The sequence below is a fragment of the Carassius auratus genome, unplaced genomic scaffold (assembly GCF_003368295.1).
Source record: "Carassius auratus strain Wakin unplaced genomic scaffold, ASM336829v1 scaf_tig00216729, whole genome shotgun sequence".
In the NCBI taxonomy this organism is placed as follows: Eukaryota; Metazoa; Chordata; class Actinopteri; order Cypriniformes; family Cyprinidae; genus Carassius; species Carassius auratus.
In genome coordinates, this window is record NW_020528711.1 from 615,313 (window position 1) to 634,040 (window position 18,728).

The window sequence follows — 18,728 nt, forward strand, 5'->3', positions numbered from 1 at the left end:
TAATGACAAATATAAGCATAATCAAAATAAACAAAGTTTGTTTCTATTTTCCATGTTATCAGAACTTATTTTAGAGAACACAATTGATATTTGATACAAACATTTTAGTATAGAGCTGCTACAAAAAATATAGGCAATAGTTTAAAAAAAATATTGTAATATAATAAAAAGTCACATCTACAAATTAAATTGTTTTATGTGTTATCTAAATGCCACCAAGCAGCTAGCTTGATAATATCCCTCACCCTGCTGAAAATTAAAGTGAAATATCATTATCAGTGCCATAAAATGTGTGATATTTCGGCAGTGTATTTTTAGTTATATGTTTGAAATACATCAGTAAGAAAATGTTATATGAATTTTAAAATCGAGTTATGGCGTGTTAAATGTTAATCACCAGCAGCTGCCAACAATACAGCATCACTGTCATAGTCAGGATCCTGCTGGAACTTAGAAAGGGTAGATTCAGTCTTCTTTCCTTTGTCTTTCCTTGACTCCTGTTCATGCAGAAACTAAAGAAATTGTAGAAAAACACATACAAAGTTGTACTGTACCACATAAACACAAGTATTTCACTGTTACCACTTCCTATGTCTAAAGCACAAGCTTTTGTGCAGAGTAAACATTGATGATTTTACTATTGAAGGTGCATTACATGTGCCTAACTGATTTACACATGCACTAATTTTTATTTTTTTATTAACAAAACAGTAAATATAATTTAATCTCAGTCAAAGGGCCAAAGTTACCTCCAAGCGTTTGTCAAGGTGAAAGGTGACAAGTGGGAACTCTCTGGCATACTGCAGCAATCATTCCTTTTGCCACTTTAGGAGATCGTTCTTCTCACCCTGCTGGCAATATTCAGACAGCAGCCATATGACCCAGCCCACATCATTTTCAAGCAGCCACCTGAAAGACTGTCCTGCATATTTGCCGAATGTGACAACTAGCTGGCCTTTCCACATTTCCCGTCCAGCTTCCTTTGCAGCAGCCTCCGCCTTTCCAGAATCCAGACAGCTGGGGTCTAGTGCCTTGTTGGGGGCCATTGCCACACTCTTAGCTGCATCCGTACACTGCAGCTTGGCCTCTCCCTGCCTGTATAGATGGATGCATGGGTACAGGTGCTGTTTTTGGTGGCTGTTGGGCTGCTGTTTCAGTGAGAAGCTTTTCCCACACACTTCACACACGTTCCTTTGGACCATGAAGAAGAGCTGAAGATTTTTGCCCGAACCCGATGGGACCCGTCAGGACCCGACGGGATCGGTCGGGTTCGGGCTTAATTTCTATCATCTTACGCGGGCTCGGGTCGGGCTCAGGCTTGCGCTCCGGTTTGCGAGATAAACGAGCGGTCATGTGATGTGTTTCGATTAGCGCGAGAAAGATGTGAAAATGAATGCTGAGCAGGTGTAACGGAGGCTTGCCTCTGGTGATTACGTTTTGGTTGCACCAGCAACTAAAGCAAAGTCTGAGGTGTGGAAAAGTTTTTACCATGTTTATAATGAGAATAATGAGTGAATAATGACGCACCATCAGTGAGCGCAGGAGCGCGCTGAAGACATCTACAGTGGATTCAATCATTTTCCTCCGCAAAAACATGTAGATCTAGCCTAATCTCTGTGAGTAAAGGTTTTTCAAATGATAACTATATATTAATTGAGTCTTAAATGCATAATGTTGACAGAGTATTTACGCTAATGTTTGCATTATTCTTTTATTAAATAAAGCAAATCCGGCGGAGCCTTTATCTTAATTTCGTTATTGCCAAATACCCATCTTAATTTAAAATTTATCTTAATTAAAAACATTTTTAAATGACTCGTTTTTATTGGTGCGTTGGTCTATTTATAGGTTAAATGAGCCTATGTCTAGAATGCTGAGATGTTACGATGTCACAGAGGACTTATTTTATTTCTTTATTCCAACTTCCAAGTGGTCTAGTCTACGTTAGTTATGAGTAAATTATGTTAAAACCTGAATAAATTACTCATTGTTGACAAAAGGCAAAAGAGCTGTGTGCGTGCGCACATTTGAATAATGTCGGGCTGTAAACGGGTTCGGGCTTTAAAAAAGCTCCCTGCTAACACACGACGTAACAGTTACGTAACGTACTGGTAATTTTTGGTAATTCCATGACTTACCAATTGACAACGTAACTACGACGTCGCATACCCGTAATTTTATTACCATCACATTACCAACTCACAACGTCGTCAGTACGTCCTTCCAACGTGACCAGATAACCAAGAACGTCCCAGATAGGTCCTCTATTGGTAATATATTGGTAACTTCATGACTTACTGGCAACGTAACTACAACGTCGTATGCACGTAATTTCATTACCATATATTTTTTTACGTTCTTTATATGCTCTCTGAGTATAGAGCCATTTAAAAAGTGTAATTAAACTTCAGACTCAAGATTAAACGTTCCTTAAAGATAAAATATGTTTCTTTTCACCAAGTCAGAATATGGACATGCTTTTAATATATAGTGACGTGACATACAGGCGCGCGCTTCCACAACTGACGCACCGCGCGCACAGTATTGACAAGAAAAGAGTTGTGAAACTTTCTATCTCGTAAGGAGTTATGAACGTGAAATAGTGACACAGACTGGCTACACCATCTCATCTGCAGCAGAGATTGTTATGTATGTTGTATCAGAAGGACAGCGCGTTTGTTTGACGCACTTTTCACTTCAACTGTGTCTGACAGGAGAATTAGCTTTCTGAAGTGAGTTTTACAATTTATAATAAATAAGTTGGTTGATAAAATGTATAAAACAAAGTAAAAACAAAAGTCTAACGTCGCTAAAACCTTTTTTTATTATTTTATTGTTTTTATTAGCCTTCTAGCCGTTGAGTTACCATGGCAACCGCGTATACATCAGCTGCTGGAGAGGAGAGGACTCGTCTGACATTTTCTCTGTTTCTCGTCAGTTATACCAAAGAAAAGGCCAACAACTGCGACAGATTTGTTAAGTAACACGTTAATATCATCCACAGTCTACTTTAAGTACTTTTTGTTAATATTTATACCTCTGTGATTATGGTATTTTTCCTGAAATGTCTGCTATCAAGTATTACGCTAGCATAGAAACATAATTAACGTTATAGCATATTAGATTTGAGCCCTTATTAATGAAAGTTTGGCCTTTTAATTACATCTTATGCGTAAAGGATCGGTTTTGATCGTTTTGTAAATGTTTTTGATGGTAATTTGTCAATAGATAAATGAAATAAAGTTAAGCTAATTAATTTAACCTAAAAGTCTGCACTGTAGAGTCTATCAGTGACGTCACTCGCGGTCTAAAATGGGCTGAAACTATTTCAAACCACTGTTTCAAGCTTGTTCTGATTTATCATTGTAAACAAATATTGATAAAAAAAATTGTACAGTGATTTCAGGAGTGTCTTAAAAACCCTCTAAAACAGAGGGGCAGTTCCAAGAAAATGTCTAACGGGAGCTGCTGACAGAGATAGAAAACACAGGTGATGCTACAAAGCTTATTAAATAACTTCATATTTATTTTTTACAATATATCATCATGCATCTGTAAAATCTAAACATGTGAATTCTGGTATCTAAAGATGTTTGTATGTTTTCCATATTGCTATTTTTCTTTTCTGCATTTCCCCTATTCTCTAGTTTGTTTATTTCTAATAAGGAGCTGGAGGCCGTGAAGATACAGATCCATGATATTGTGGAGAAGCAGGCCCAGCTGAGCGAGTGGAGAGCTGTGCTGGAAATATTCAGGGGTTGATGCTCATAAGTCCAGGGTAAGTATACAGCTAACCCTACTACCACCTCTACTCTGTGTAGTTCTCTGCAAAGGCCCGGTGTACCCAGGATGCGATCTTCCCAGATGTCCTTCACCCTATTTCATAGTGTAAGACATGATCCAGGCCCTGGGTGACGACCTCTCTCCATCCGCCGCCTCCGGTCTTCAGGATCTCCACCAAAACCCGATTCGCTCCACTTCGCGAGACAGAACAAAACGCTGTGATCATCAGAGACTCCATCGTCCGGCACGTTTGCGCTATGTTAGCTGAAGGTAAAGTCCACACTGACTACTTCCCTGGTGCTCATGTTCTTGATATTTCTGCACAGATTCCCTGAAGAGTGAGGTGGGCATCAGAGTGGACGGAGACGCTGAAGAGGGACTTCAGGAGCCTGATCAAGACAGTGCGCAGCATATCGCCTGCATGATGATCATCGTGTCAGGACCACTTCCCACGTATAGATGAGGACATGAAAGGTTCAGCAGACTTTTTGCTTTAAACGAATGGTTATAGTCATGGTGTAAAGAACAGAAACTGCCTTTTGTTAATAATTGGAATCTTTTCTGGGAGCTAGGCTTTTTAGATCTCCTGTTGGACAACATCTCCAGGACACTTCGCTCCATATGACTAGTAAGCCAATTCTCAAATAACTGTTATGATGAATTTTGTTCTACACGCTCAAATAGAAGTACTACTACAATAAAGATTGTGTTTGTTCCAGTGTTAATTTTGACAGGCATTTTTGATTTAGCATTAGTCTAAACTCCACCAAACTACTGCTATAAGCATGAGCCCTGTCAGACTGGTCGTGGCGGAGGTGTTGCAACAATATATAGTGATATTCTCAATGTTACCCAGAAAACAGGATACAGGTTTAACTCTTTCGAAATACTTCTGCTTAATTTTAGACTGTCAGACATGCAAAAGAAATCTAATGTATCTCTTGCTCTGGCTACTAGGGGTGTGATGAGATACTTATCCCACAAGATGAGACGAAACACGAGACTGGGTTCATGAGAGCGAGACGATATATATATATATTTTTTTTAAGAAATCCTCAATGATAAAATAAATATTTCATTTTTCTCTACTCCTTTTTCGTAGTACATACATTTTCACATCAATTTATTAAACATTAAAAAAAAACATATTTAGGGCCCTAATTTTTTCCCCAGCATATTATTTTTTATTATTATTGTTAACAAATTCTGTATTTTAGCATGTCTAACTATTTGAATGCATAACACAACTTAATTTATTCATTTTATTTTTTCTTAAAGGTAGCCTTACTGACATAGATATAATACCTCAAAGTGTAATTACTGACCACTTCCTTGTATCGTGCATGCTGCATATTAGTGATATTAACTATATTTCCAAAATGAGCATTATGAGTTTAAGAGCCTTACATTACATTTATAACAATCATTGTTAATGTTTGAATTGTATTTCAGGGCAGTTTGTGAAAAGAGATAATCAAGAGAAGTCAGTTCCAGATCCACCCTCCACACCAGACCTCTCTCTCACGAGGATTGCTGTCTACTAGCATATTGTGTTCTTCAGCTCTTCAGACTTCGGTGGATGCAGATATTACTCAGGGACATGAACACTAGAATATTGCAAGAATAGAGAAAGTAAGAATTACTTAAGATTTTAGAATTTAATGTTAATTCCTTAAACATATACAGTATTGTTCAAAATAATAGCAGTACAATGTGACTAACCAGAATAATCAAGGTTTTTAGTATATTTTTTATTGCTACGTGGCAAACAAGTCACCAGTAGGTTCAGTAGATTGTCAGAAAACAAACAAGACCCAGCATTCATGATATGCACGCTCTTAAGGCTGTGCAATTGGGCAATTAGTTGAAAGGGGTGTGTTCAAAAAAATAGCAGTGTCTACCTTTGACTGTACAAACTCAAAACTATTTTGTACAAACATTTTTTTTTTCTGGGATTTAGCAATCCTGTGAATCACTAAACTAATATTTAGTTGTATGACCACAGTTTTTTAAAACTGCTTGACATCTGTGTGGCATGGAGTCAACCAACTTGTGGCACCTCTCAGCTGTTATTCCACTCCATGATTCTTTAACAACATTCCACAATTCATTCACATTTCTTGGTTTTGCTTCAGAAACAGCATTTTTGATATCACCCCACAAGTTCTCAATTGGATTAAGGTCTGGAGATTGGGCTGGCCACTCCATAACATTAATTTTGTTGGTTTGGAACCAAGACTTTGCCCGTTTACTAGTGTGTTTTGGGTCATTGTCTTGTTGAAACAACCATTTCAAGGGCATGTCCTCTTCAGCATAGGGCAACATGACCTCTTCAAGTATTTTAACATATGAAAACTGATCCATGATCCCTGGTATGCGATAAATAGGCCCAACACCATAGTAGGAGAAACATGCCCATATCATGATGCTTGCACCTCCATGCTTCACTGTCTTCACTGTGTACTGTGGCTTGAATTCAGAGTTTGGGGGTCGTCTCACAAACTGCCTGTGGCCCTTGGACCCAAAAAGAACAATTTTACTCTCATCAGTCCACAAAATGTTCCTCCATTTCTCTTTAGGCCAGTTGATGTGTTCTTTGGCAAATTGTAACCTCTTCTGCACATGCCTTTTTTTTAACAGAGGGACTTTGCGGGGGATTCTTGAAAATAGATTAGCTTCACACAGACGTCTTCTAACTGTCACAGTACTTACAGGTAACTCCAGACTGTCTTTGATCATCCTGGAGGTGATCATTGGCTGAGCCTTTGCCATTCTGGTTATTCTTCTATCCATTTTGATGGTTGTCTTCCGTTTTCTTCCACGTCTCTCTGGTTTTGCTCTCCATTTTAAGGCATTGGAGATCATTTTAGCTGAACAGCCTATCATTTTTTGCACCTCTTTATAGGTTTTCCCCTCTCTAATCAACTTTTTAATCAAAGTACGCTGTTCTTCTGAACAATGTCTTGAACGACCCATTTTCCTCAGCTTTCAAATGCATGTTCAACAAGTGTTGGCTTCATCCTTAAATAGGGGCCACCTGATTCACACCTGTTTCTTCACAAAATTGATGACCTCAGTGATTGAATGCCACACTGCTATTTTTTTGAACACACCCCTTTCAACTAATTCAACTAATTGCCCAATTGCACAGCCTTAAGAGCGTGCATATCATGAATGCTGGGTCTTGTTTGTTTTCTGAGAATCTACTGAACCTACTGGTAACTTGTTTGCCACGTAGCAATAAAAAAATATACGAAAAACCTTGATTATTCTGGTTAGTCACATTGTACTGCTATTATTTTGAACAATACTGTATATATTTAGATATATTTTTGTGGCAGTGTGAACTGGCCATAATGCTGTATGATAGGTGTGAGATTCATTAAACTTGATTTGCTATAATACATCTGTTCATAAGCTATTGCATATTATTTTCAATGAATTATTTGTAGTGGTTTGGTTAAGGGTATGATTAGCTGAAGATTATTGTGGGATCTTGTGATTAGTTGATGAATGTGTGCATTGTTAATGATAATATTTAAATGCAATGTACTGAGTGCCTACTAAGACTTGCATGTTGTGCATAATGTTTTGACCCTGGATGCTTACAGAAGGGTATAGATATTTCAATATATGGAAATGTATTTATTATTAATATATCTCAATCTATGTGCTTCTGTATGGGCTGAATGCTTTCATTCATATTTCGCTGTATATCCTGTTTTTATTAATAATCTGGGTGTATTACTGTTCATATTTGCTTGTTAATAAATTAACTGAATTCATTTCGAGTATGTATTCATCATTCACAGCTGCTGAAACATCCTTTAAATTAGTTTGGGCATATGAGGACATAAATTAGGTTCAAGTGCTGCATGTCCGCCCATAGAATAATTATTAAAAAAAATGACCAACTGATTACCAGCACACGACCACCGATCCGCGACGTTGCCACAACGTCGCAGTTACTTACTGGCAACGTCACAAAGTTACGTTGTGGCGACGTATACGCACCTTTCACTTTTCCGGTTGCCAGTTACGTCGCCACGACGAAACTTTGGTCACCAGATTACGTCGCAGTTACGTAACAGTTACGTAATGTTGTTAGCAGGGCTGTCAATCGTACTTGTCGGGCTCGGGTCCTGTCGGGCCTAACTTTTAAGGCCCGATTACAGCTCTACCATGAAGCTGCATGTGCCGAGTCAGGTTGGACTTCACAGAGAAACTACTGCCACATACACTGCACTTGTGTCCCGCCAAATCCATGCTTTTTATCTGTTGTAATAAACAGATTCAGATTAGTTTCTTCTTTTCAAACTGTACATGGGACTAAACACTGGAAGACCAGGAGATTCAAAACATGTACACAAGTAACAGTACTGTTATTTCTATTACTTAAAGTAAATAATAATTAAAAAAAAAACACTACACAATTACTGAGTTATCTTTATGGATGTTATCTGATTTACCTTTTAATTTGATATTTCATGATTAGCTGAAAGTTCAAAAGGTAATGCTTTTATAATTTTAGACTATATTTTTGCTTGCCTTGTGTTTTCAGTGTTTTAACATGTTATTGAATGTTAATGGCTTATCAGTTACAGTGAGACAAAATAGTTTAGATTAGTTGAGATAGCCGGAAAAAACAATTTAAACAGGCCTAAACTGTTTTAATGTACAGTATGTAGTCAGTTAATTCCAACAGGACAAACTGGCAAGTGACAGTTGTGTTACTAGCCATAAGTAAAATCGACTTGTATTTGGATAGTAAGTTAGTCCTAATGTCCAGCCCTGATTGTGCTTGGGTATTTCCAAAGTATTTACTTTTTAGTAAAACATTACAAAGCCTATCAAGAATTACTGCAGTTTAACGATTCATGTTACTAATGTTAGTTAGATGGACGATTATATTTTCCCTTAATGGTTTTAAAACTTTAACAGTTAATAACTTTGTAATTACTGCACGTAAATACATGCAGAAAAAAAATGTTAGAAAGTATTTATATGAATATACTGGAGATTATACTGTACTTACCTATTTTTTGCTATTGCCGATCTCAGTCCACTGATGATATTGTTAACGCTCGTCACTTACATGACGCACGTTCAGTCAATCAAAGCAATGCAGCCATCTGATTGGTGGGTTGAGGAAGCAGCCTGCTCAACAGAGCTCAGTGATTGGTAGATTCAGCTGCTCAACGGCGCTCAATGATTGGTCAATAATTGGTCAGTATAGGGACTTAGAGGAGAACGCGCCTGGGACCACCAGGTGCTGTAAGCTTTTGCTTTTCCTTCAGCCAAGGCTCAGCTTTCATTCTAGTTCCTTTACACTTTTATACGGATTAGCTGCTTCTTTTTTTGTCTGTTTTCTCTTTCTCTGTGCCATCTTTCTGCTTGCTACTTGTTGCGGTGTGACAAAGGACACCTCAGCCTCGTCATTCTTCCTTTCTCCTGCAGGAGGCGATAGACGGGCCTTTTCTCGGTCTCTATTACAAACTCTTGAGCGCCGCGTGCTCTTTTGGAAATGACACCCCTCTCTTCAGCTTGAGACGGAGCTTTCCAAATTTGATTGTCATCCGAACCCCTTAGTGGTAAACTACACAGGAGATGTACCCTCTTAGATTTAAAGTTAATTTTCAAATAAATTAACAAAAAACACATTCTCATGTTCATTCTTCACTGATGTTGGTGTGGGATCAAATGATTTGCAATTAAACAAATGACATATTTCAGCTTTTTTGGTACTTTTTCCATTACTTGGAACAGGACAAAAGTTTTTTATCTCAAAAAAAAAAAAAAAGTTCATTAAACTCATCAGCAAATATTTTTTCATTGTAGGAAAATATAGGCATGCCCTTTCTGTTTTAAAATCACTAAATTCACCCCAAATTACCTGCACTCAAGGTGCATCACCACTGTTACGTCCCCCTCTGTGTCTAGGGGTGACAAGGGGAGTAACATATGCTATTTATGAAAAATGAACAATTGTGTCGGTGAACTTGCAAACAAAAATAGTGAGAGAGAGTTGACTATCCATAATCCCAGCACTCAAACTCATGGAAACTCTTCAAGATTTTATTTACAATGTAAAGTCTTTGTACAGCATTAAAGGGTAAGGGAAAATTAGAGGTTTAACAATATGGGTAATTCAAAAAGAAAGAATAAAGACGCTTGTATCTTCAGGAGGGGGTTAAGGTCAAAATAACAAACAAAAAGGGGATGCTAACTGAAAACAAAGTAATCTAACTTACCTAGTAAACAAAACATCAAAATCAACAACATGTCTCTTCCCTGACTTCCTCACTGTTCCACAAAACCAGGAGAAAAGCATAAGTTGATAAAATAAAAGTGGCACCCCCCTCCTTACTGCGTCTGCAGGCAAAAGAATAAAAAGAAAACAATTTCTAATCACTACAGCCAGTACAACAGGCTGTTTTGAAGATACACTACAGGCCCTGATCACACAATAGCAATCAAATACAACAGGCTTTCTTAAAGCAGCACCACTGCTTAAACCACCAACTGGGAAAACAGACAAGCCAAACTCTCTCTGGTGTTGTGTCCGTTCCCTCTGTTTAAATACAAGCTCCTCTCCACAGCTCTGACGAGGAACAGGTGACATCAATTAGGTCTCCTGTGAGAGGACAGGGAGGAACAGAGGAAAACCAACAAAAACTACAACTCCCAACAGGATGTCAAGCATCAATGAAGCACAGTTACATATGGAGTTAACACACAGTATTAACAGCAACAATAACATACATCTTAGGATGTAACACCACAATATTTTATTTTATTTTAATTGGTTTGGTTTTATTTTAACCAGATGACATTTACTTCCACTCAAAGTGCCTCAACGCAATATTGATTGTATTTATTGATATTAATTGTATTAATTAATTTAAACATTTTGGTTTAATTTAATTTAACCAGGTTTGAAATTTCTGTTTTAAAATGACCAAATTCCCCCCAAATCACATTCAATTTAAAGTAAGCGCAGTATTTGTTTACTTTTATTTAATTCAATTTCAACCTGGGGCCTGTACCATGGAGCTGGATTAGCTGGCTAGCCAGGTAAGTTTCAGTATAGTTTGCACCAATCCTGGGTTTTAGGTACCATGTAAGTGGTTTGGCTTTTAGCTGCATTCATTGCCATAGTAACTTACACTCCACGGCTAACCTGCTCCAGGGCAGGTTATGTTCTGGGTTAGAGATCTCAAACTGAAGTTGGACCAATCAGATGTGAGAAAAGTGACACATGTCTGACACAAAGTCACTCCAGTTTATCTTGCTCCAAATTAAATGTCACTAATGCTAAAAAAAAAAAAAAAAAAAAAAAATAGAAGTCTGGCTTTAATGATAATTACTCTTATTATTGTGATTCATATTATTATTATTTATCTTTTACACACAAGCAATTTTAGTTAAACAGTTATTATAAATCGTTTATTTTAAATAAATATAAATGTATACCGATCATATAAATAAGCTGTAGTATCAGAAGATTGCACCATTTAAAAAAATAAAAAATCTGACCTAACATGTTCTAGTCTCTACCACTATATATTTTAAAATGTATGAACTGAGTTAACAAGTTTCACTTGTGACTTCACTGATAGAGCAAGATTATTTATTTTATTTGTCCTGTTTAAATTTGTCATATTCTTCAGTCTCTTAACCTTTAGCAAAACCTTTAACCTTTAGTTTTGAATCTCGCTGGGTCTCTTGCGAGAAGAAAATCATACTTGCTTTTTGTTGCAAGGCTCGTGATTGGCTGTTCGCCAGTGATGTCACAAATTCATGTGCACGCGCTCCACAAACTGAGGATCAAAGCCTGAGTTGACAAAGAAAGTTGATGAACAGCATCATGGTACCTACAGAGCCGGATTGGAGCGGTTTGGTTTTGTCAACTCAAAACTAATCCTGTAACTTTGAATTTGTTTAGCTACCATCATGGTACAGGCCCCAGAAGACATTTCTGATGTTAAAGTTGAGAAACAGACCCCCACAGGGCTGGCCCTGACCAATTTGCTGCCCTAGGCAAGATTTTACCTGGCCCCCCATGCATCACAGCCCATTTCACCCTGTCATTGTGTTCATGATTTAGCATATATATATATATATATATATATATATATATATATATATATATATATATATACACACACACACACACACACACACACACATTACAGCAGAACTGTTTCCAACACTCATAATAAATCATATTAGAATAATTTCTTAAAGGATCATGTGACAGACTGGATGTCACATGTGACACTGAAGAATGGAGTAATGATGCTGAAAATTCAGCTTTGCATCACAGAAATAAATGATAATTTAAAGTATAATAAATTGAAAAAAAAATATTTTAAATTGTAATAATATATCACAAGATTATTTTTTTTCTTTATTTTTGATCAAATTAATGCAGGCTTGATGAGCAGAAGAAAATTCTTTCAAAAACATTAAAAATAGTAATGTTTACAAACTTTTGGCCTGTACTGTATCCCCCCAAAACTGAACAACTGTAGAGTAAAACATTAATAAAAAAAAGTGATAATAAAAAATGCGTCTTAAAACTGACATGATTGTACAAAATCACAGTCTGGGGACTCAGAACTCAGAACAACCTTAAACAGAACATTAAGTTTAAGGTAAAAATAACTGCCATGAAATTATAGTATCTTACTCCTATGCAATAAATTGTTCTTTCACTACATCTCTTTACCTCTGTCTTCAGGGGCGTCGGACTGGGGGGGTAAAGGGTACCGAGTACCCAGGGCCCGAGGCAGGGGGGGGGGGCCTTAAAAGTCAGTTTTCTATACATGCATATACATGCACTAACATTTGTATAGCATTTATGTACAAATAAAATAGTTCCTGTGCAAAACTAAACTTGTAGTTAGGCACTGGTTTGGTATAACAAAGTCATTTTCATTCGGTGCAGGGCCCCACCACCCCTCTCGAATCAATGTAAATGGTACGACCCGCAGTTCAGGTGCTTCAGCTGCGGATCAGCGGTGAATCAGTTAATGAGACAGGAGCATAGTCAGTAAAATAAGACAGGAGCTGGAGTTAACCGTGATATGAACTAAGAAGACAGGGGAAGAGTCATGTCTTTCCTTAAGAAAGGAAAATCAGGGGCTCAAAAACGAAAAGAAACGAAGATTAAAGAGAGAAAGGCAAATGAGGGCAAGCAGTTGCTCACTCAGTTTTTTGAAAAGAAAGGTGAGCTCCAAATGCATAATCGAGCATTGACATTGTTTTAACATAAATATCTATCTAAATATCTTTTAAAACGTAAAGACTGAATGTCTAGTTTGGTGGTTAGTGTAGCTACCCTGTGATTCTATAGTCTGCATTCATTTTAAACAGACAAATAATCAGCAATTAACTTGTACTTAGCCTACACTTTAAAAAAGGTATTATGACAATAAAGGATATTTTAGCAACCATTTGAAGCCATATATCATACCTCATCCCTCCATATATCCCTCATCAATGCCAGGTGAAAGCAAGTGACAGTGAGGTGGATGTGACAGTGAGACAAGGTGAGCTTTTAGCGGAATTGCCTGTTTTTAAACTTAGTAATTAGTAATTAAGTGTTAAGAGGAAATAAGCAAAATGGGTACATTGTTATTGTACACATTTAAACTTTAAAGGGGCAGTTCACCCAAAAATGAAAATTCTGTCATCATTTACTCTCCCTCAAGTTGTTCCAAACCTGTATGGTTTCCTTTCTCCTGCTAAACACAAAAGAATATAATTTAAAGAAGGTTGGCAATTAAACCGTTGCTGGTCCTCATTGACTTCCATAGTATTTTTTTCCTACTATGGAAGTCAATGGGGTCCATCAGTCGTTTGGTTACCGACTTTCTTCAAAATATCCCACCCATTGGTATCACTATAGCCGCGTTTCCACCGCAGGAACTTTACCCAGGAACTAGGGACTTGGTCCGGTACTTGGTGTGTTTCCACCGCAGGAACCAGGAACTAAATAAAAGTTCCGGGTAAAAAAATGCCCCCCAGAAAGTCCCTGCTGGCGAGGTGGTACTTTTTTAAAGTTCCGGAACTTTCGGGGGCGGGACTTTGGCGCTAAACATGCTGATTGGTTGAGTTCACGCATCATTGGTTGAGTTCAACCACCATTTATTCGGATCAACATTTTCAAAATATTACTGTTATTGTGTCATGAAATGTAATTTTAAAAGTATTTCAGGTGAGAATGTAGTTGTTGCAAACTCAAATCTGTTGTTTATTTATAAAGACAGCGCCTATTTAAAAATGTGTTTCGCCGATCTCGTAGACGGTGAGCTCCACTCGATCAGCGGGAGCTCAGTCCTCATGTATCCGCAGAGAGCAGCCTCTCCTGGGATAGACCTTCTGATATGCGCCGCTGGCTCTGATGTGTCTTTAGTGGTTAAACATAAAATATCATTCAGCTGCGGGGTAAATCTAACAGGTTTTCTTTGGTCTGTATTCAATTTATCTATATGTAAAAATGAAAATAAAAAGGCAAGTCTATATAATATTTCTTTCATTGTAATGGCTGTATATAACGTTACACTTATCCCTGAACTAAGTACATTTCTGCAGCTGTTATTATGTTTAAATGAAAATGAAAGGAGGCAGTGGTATTTTATATCCTATTTCGTTTTATTGTAAATATACTGAGGGGAAAATAACAGTAGCCAAAGCGATCTGAGTTCACGCAGCATCGGTTGAGTTCAACCACCATTTATTCGGATAATTTTCAAATATTACTGTTATTGTGTCATGAAATGTAATTTTAAAAGTATTTCAGGCGAGAATGTAGTTGTTTAAAACTCAAATCTATGGTTTATTTATAAAGACAGCGCCTATTTAAAAATGTGTTTCGCTGATCTCGTAGACGGTGAGCTCCACTCATTCAGCGGGAGCTCCGTCCTCATGTATCCGCAGAGAGCAGCCTCTCCTGGGATAGACCTTCTGATATGTGCCGCTGGCTCTGATGTGTCTTTAGTGGTTAAACATAACATATAATTCAGCTGCGGGGTAAATCTAACAGGTTTCTTTGGTCTGTATTCAATTTATCTATATGTTAAAATGAAAATAAAAAAGGCAAATTTATATAATATTTCGTTTCATTGTAATGGCTGCATATACACATTTCCCTGAACTAAGTACATTTCTGCAGTTGTTATTATGCTTAAATGAAAACGAAAGGAGGCAGTGGTATTTGATATCATATTTCGTTTTATTGTAAATATACAGTAAGGAAAATTGGAGTAGCCATGACGAGCAGACTGAAGTTATCAAGTACGCTGCTGTTTATAGATTTACCGGACTTGCGTCGTCGCGGACATCACACTCCCGAGAGGAATGCACAAAGTCTGAACCAACTACCGAGGATGCAGTCCAAAATCAGCGTACTTTTTTTTTTTTTTTTAATCAGCGGTACTTTGTTTTGAGAAACGCGCGCAGACCTACGTCACCAGTCTATTTGCCTAATCTACCCGGTACTTTACACCGCGGTGGAAACGCAGAAAGCAACAGGTCTGGGGGGAAAAAAGTTCCTGGGAAAAAAAGTTCCTGGTACAAATGTTCCGGGTAATTTCGGTGGAAACGCGGCATATGGTATTTGGTAAGGGGGCCCAGCAAGATGGTTTGTACCCAGGGCCCAAAATTTGGTGCTACGCCCCTGTCTGTCTTTTGCCGCGTTTCCACCGAAATTACCCGGAACATTTGTACCAGGAACTTTTTTTCCCAGGAACTTTTTTCCCCCCAGACCTGTTGCTTTCTGCGTTTCCACCGCGGTGTAAAGTACCGGGTAGATTAGGCAAATAGACTGGTGACGTAGGTCTGCGCGCGTTTCTCAAAACAAAGTACCGCTGATTAAAAAAAAAAAAAAAAAGTACGCTGATTTTGGACTGCATCCTCGGTAGTTGGTTCAGACTTTGTGCATTCCTCTCGGGAGTGTGATGTCCGCGACGACGCAAGTCCGGTAAATCTATAAACAGCAGCGTACTTGATAACTTCAGTCTGCTCGTCATGGCTACTCCAATTTTCCTTACTGTATATTTACAATAAAACGAAATATGATATCAAATACCACTGCCTCCTTTCGTTTTCATTTAAGCATAATAACAACTGCAGAAATGTACTTAGTTCAGGGAAATGTGTATATGCAGCCATTACAATGAAACGAAATATTATATAAATTTGCCTTTTTTATTTTCATTTTAACATATAGATAAATTGAATACAGACCAAAGAAACCTGTTAGATTTACCCCGCAGCTGAATTATATGTTATGTTTAACCACTAAAGACACATCAGAGCCAGCGGCACATATCAGAAGGTCTATCCCAGGAGAGGCTGCTCTCTGCGGATACATGAGGACGGAGCTCCCGCTGAATGAGTGGAGCTCACCGTCTACGAGATCAGCGAAACACATTTTTAAATAGGCGCTGTCTTTATAAATAAACCATAGATTTGAGTTTTAAACAACTACATTCTCGCCTGAAATACTTTTAAAATTACATTTCATGACACAATAACAGTAATATTTGAAAATTATCCGAATAAATGGTGGTTGAACTCAACCGATGCTGCGTGAACTCAGATCGCTTTGGCTACTGTTATTTTCCCCTCAGTATATTTACAATAAAACGAAATAGGATATAAAATACCACTGCCTCCTTTCATTTTCATTTAAACATAATAACAGCTGCAGAAATGTACTTAGTTCAGGGATAAGTGTAACGTTATATACAGCCATTACAATGAAAGAAATATTATATAGACTTGCCTTTTTATTTTCATTTTTACATATAGATAAATTGAATACAGACCAAAGAAAACCTGTTAGATTTACCCCGCAGCTGAATGATATTTTATGTTTAACCACTAAAGACACATCAGAGCCAGCGGCGCATATCAGAAGGTCTATCCCAGGAGAGGCTGCTCTCTGCGGATACATGAGGACTGAGCTCCCGCTGATCGAGTGGAGCTCACCGTCTACGAGATCGGCGAAACACATTTTTAAATAGGCGCTGTCTTTATAAATAAACAACAGATTTGAGTTTGCAACAACTACATTCTCGCCTGAAATACTTTTAAAATTACATTTCATGACACAATAACAGTAATATTTTGAAAATGTTGATCCGAATAAATGGTGGTTGAACTCAACCAATGATGCGTGAACTCAACCAATCAGCATGTTTAGCGCCAAAGTCCCGCCCCCGAAAGTTCCGGAACTTTAAAAAAGTACCACCTCGCCAGCAGGGACTTTCTGGGGGGCATTTTTTTACCCGGAACTTTTATTTAGTTCCTGGTTCCTGCGGTGGAAACACACCAAGTACCGGACCAAGTCCCTAGTTCCTGGGTAAAGTTCCTGCGGTGGAAACGCGGCTTTTATCCTCTTCTCTTCTTTTTGGCACTGTATCTATCTATGACTATGCTCATTTATAATGTGTCATGTAAATTCGGCCTTCCGTCACAATCAGGAAACTTTCCCCGTGTCTAGAACTGGCGCGAGCTGTCAGGCCCGTTTCTACGAGCTGTGTGTTAACAAAAGCAGTGCTGTCTACATTGGATGCGGCGTCGGGCACGCTACACAACAAATTACCAACAACTGATCGTGCGCGCGCTCTGTTTCTGACGCACTTCAAGCACTCGATGGGCGGGGAAGATTGAAGAGCCGGATTTTTTTTTTCTTTCTTTATTTGGTAGTATTTCGAATTAATGTTTTTTAAATAGTAGCCTATTATAAAAAAAAATATGTAAAAAAAAAAAATAATAATAATTCACTCGTTCACTCATTCTGGCGCCCCTATGGATGAGTGGCGCCCTTAGCATTTGCCTATACGGCCTATGAAGCGCACAAAATGGGTCACTGCGACTTTGATTTTTGTGAATGTATTTATTTATTAAAATGGATATTTTTTATTGTTACTTATTTATTTCCCTTAATTTAACTCATATTAAAAAAAAGAGAGAAGACTTTTAAAAGACTTGGAAAAAGCTTTGAGTTGAAAACAGTAGTGTAGCCAGAAAAGAGACTGGGTGTGCCACATTCATTAAATTATGGGCTACTATTTTTGTTGCACTGCTTCCGTCCAACCACACTCCTAGTGGTAATTTGCAGGTCATGTCAAAATGTAGTTAAATGTTAAATGTAATAATTTTCTTCCAAATACAATAATTTTGAACTTCTGATATGAAACTTGGACATTTCCAATCTGGCAACACTGTCTGTTGATGTTGGGCCCTGGAAGGGAGAAGCATCCTCATCAGGTGTAACGTTAGGCCTTGTCAATCAAGCCAAGGTTTTTTGCTAAAAAAAATTAAGAAAGGAGCTCTCCGACATATCACTAGCTAGCAATGTGCAATCAAAAATTATGTTTATATCATAGACTGCTGGGGTCACAGTCAGCTGCTGTTTGCTGATTGGTTGGCAGTCCAAATGTCGGCAGATATATTTTAACAAAAATAATTTAAAATGTAAATTACATTTTAACATTTTTAGCATTAATGCACCATACTGTATATTGGATTCTTATTTCTGTGCCCCTGGCCCTGAGAGTAGGATTTAGAATGTTCAGTGGCGTCACAGAACTGTCAGATTCAAACAGCTTTCGCGCGTTTGCTGACACTGAGCCAGAGACGGACGCGCTCAGCGCTTGTAATATATCACAATTAATATTCTGTGTTTTCAACCACATAGTGTTTATTTTAGGTTTCATATATTTAAATATACATAATCACTAGTAAAACAATACATTGGTAGTTTGTAAAACACACACTGATGTCTATGGAAGCAGCAAAAACTATCTAATCAAATGTTATTTGCAGACGTGTTTTATTCATATATCAGACATACATAGCAGAACAATAAAGTTTACTCTATTCTTCGTCCAGTTCAACAGCCAACAGCCAACACATTCATGTATTTCGGG

At 37.8% G+C, this 18,728-nt stretch overlaps 2 long non-coding RNA genes across 5 annotated transcripts; both read left to right on the forward strand.

The window, feature by feature from the left end:
• The first annotated feature begins 2,347 nt into the window (after nt 1-2,347).
• LOC113098899 (uncharacterized) lies at nt 2,348-4,103 on the forward strand. Of its 4 annotated transcripts, none has more exons than XR_003289219.1 (5): nt 2,348-2,732; nt 2,847-2,975; nt 3,398-3,490; nt 3,648-3,778; nt 3,888-4,103. It is a non-coding gene; the product is annotated as an uncharacterized LOC113098899 (long non-coding RNA). The 4 variants fall into 4 exon arrangements; XR_003289220.1 differs by having other exon boundaries at nt 3,667-3,778; XR_003289218.1 differs by having other exon boundaries at nt 3,648-4,103.
• A 7-nt stretch (nt 4,104-4,110) lies between these two features.
• Nucleotides 4,111-6,482, forward strand: LOC113098898 (uncharacterized). Its single transcript, XR_003289216.1, has 4 exons — nt 4,111-4,257; nt 4,356-4,411; nt 5,236-5,415; nt 6,424-6,482. It is a non-coding gene; the product is annotated as an uncharacterized LOC113098898 (long non-coding RNA).
• Nucleotides 6,483-18,728: the final 12,246 nt, after the last annotated feature.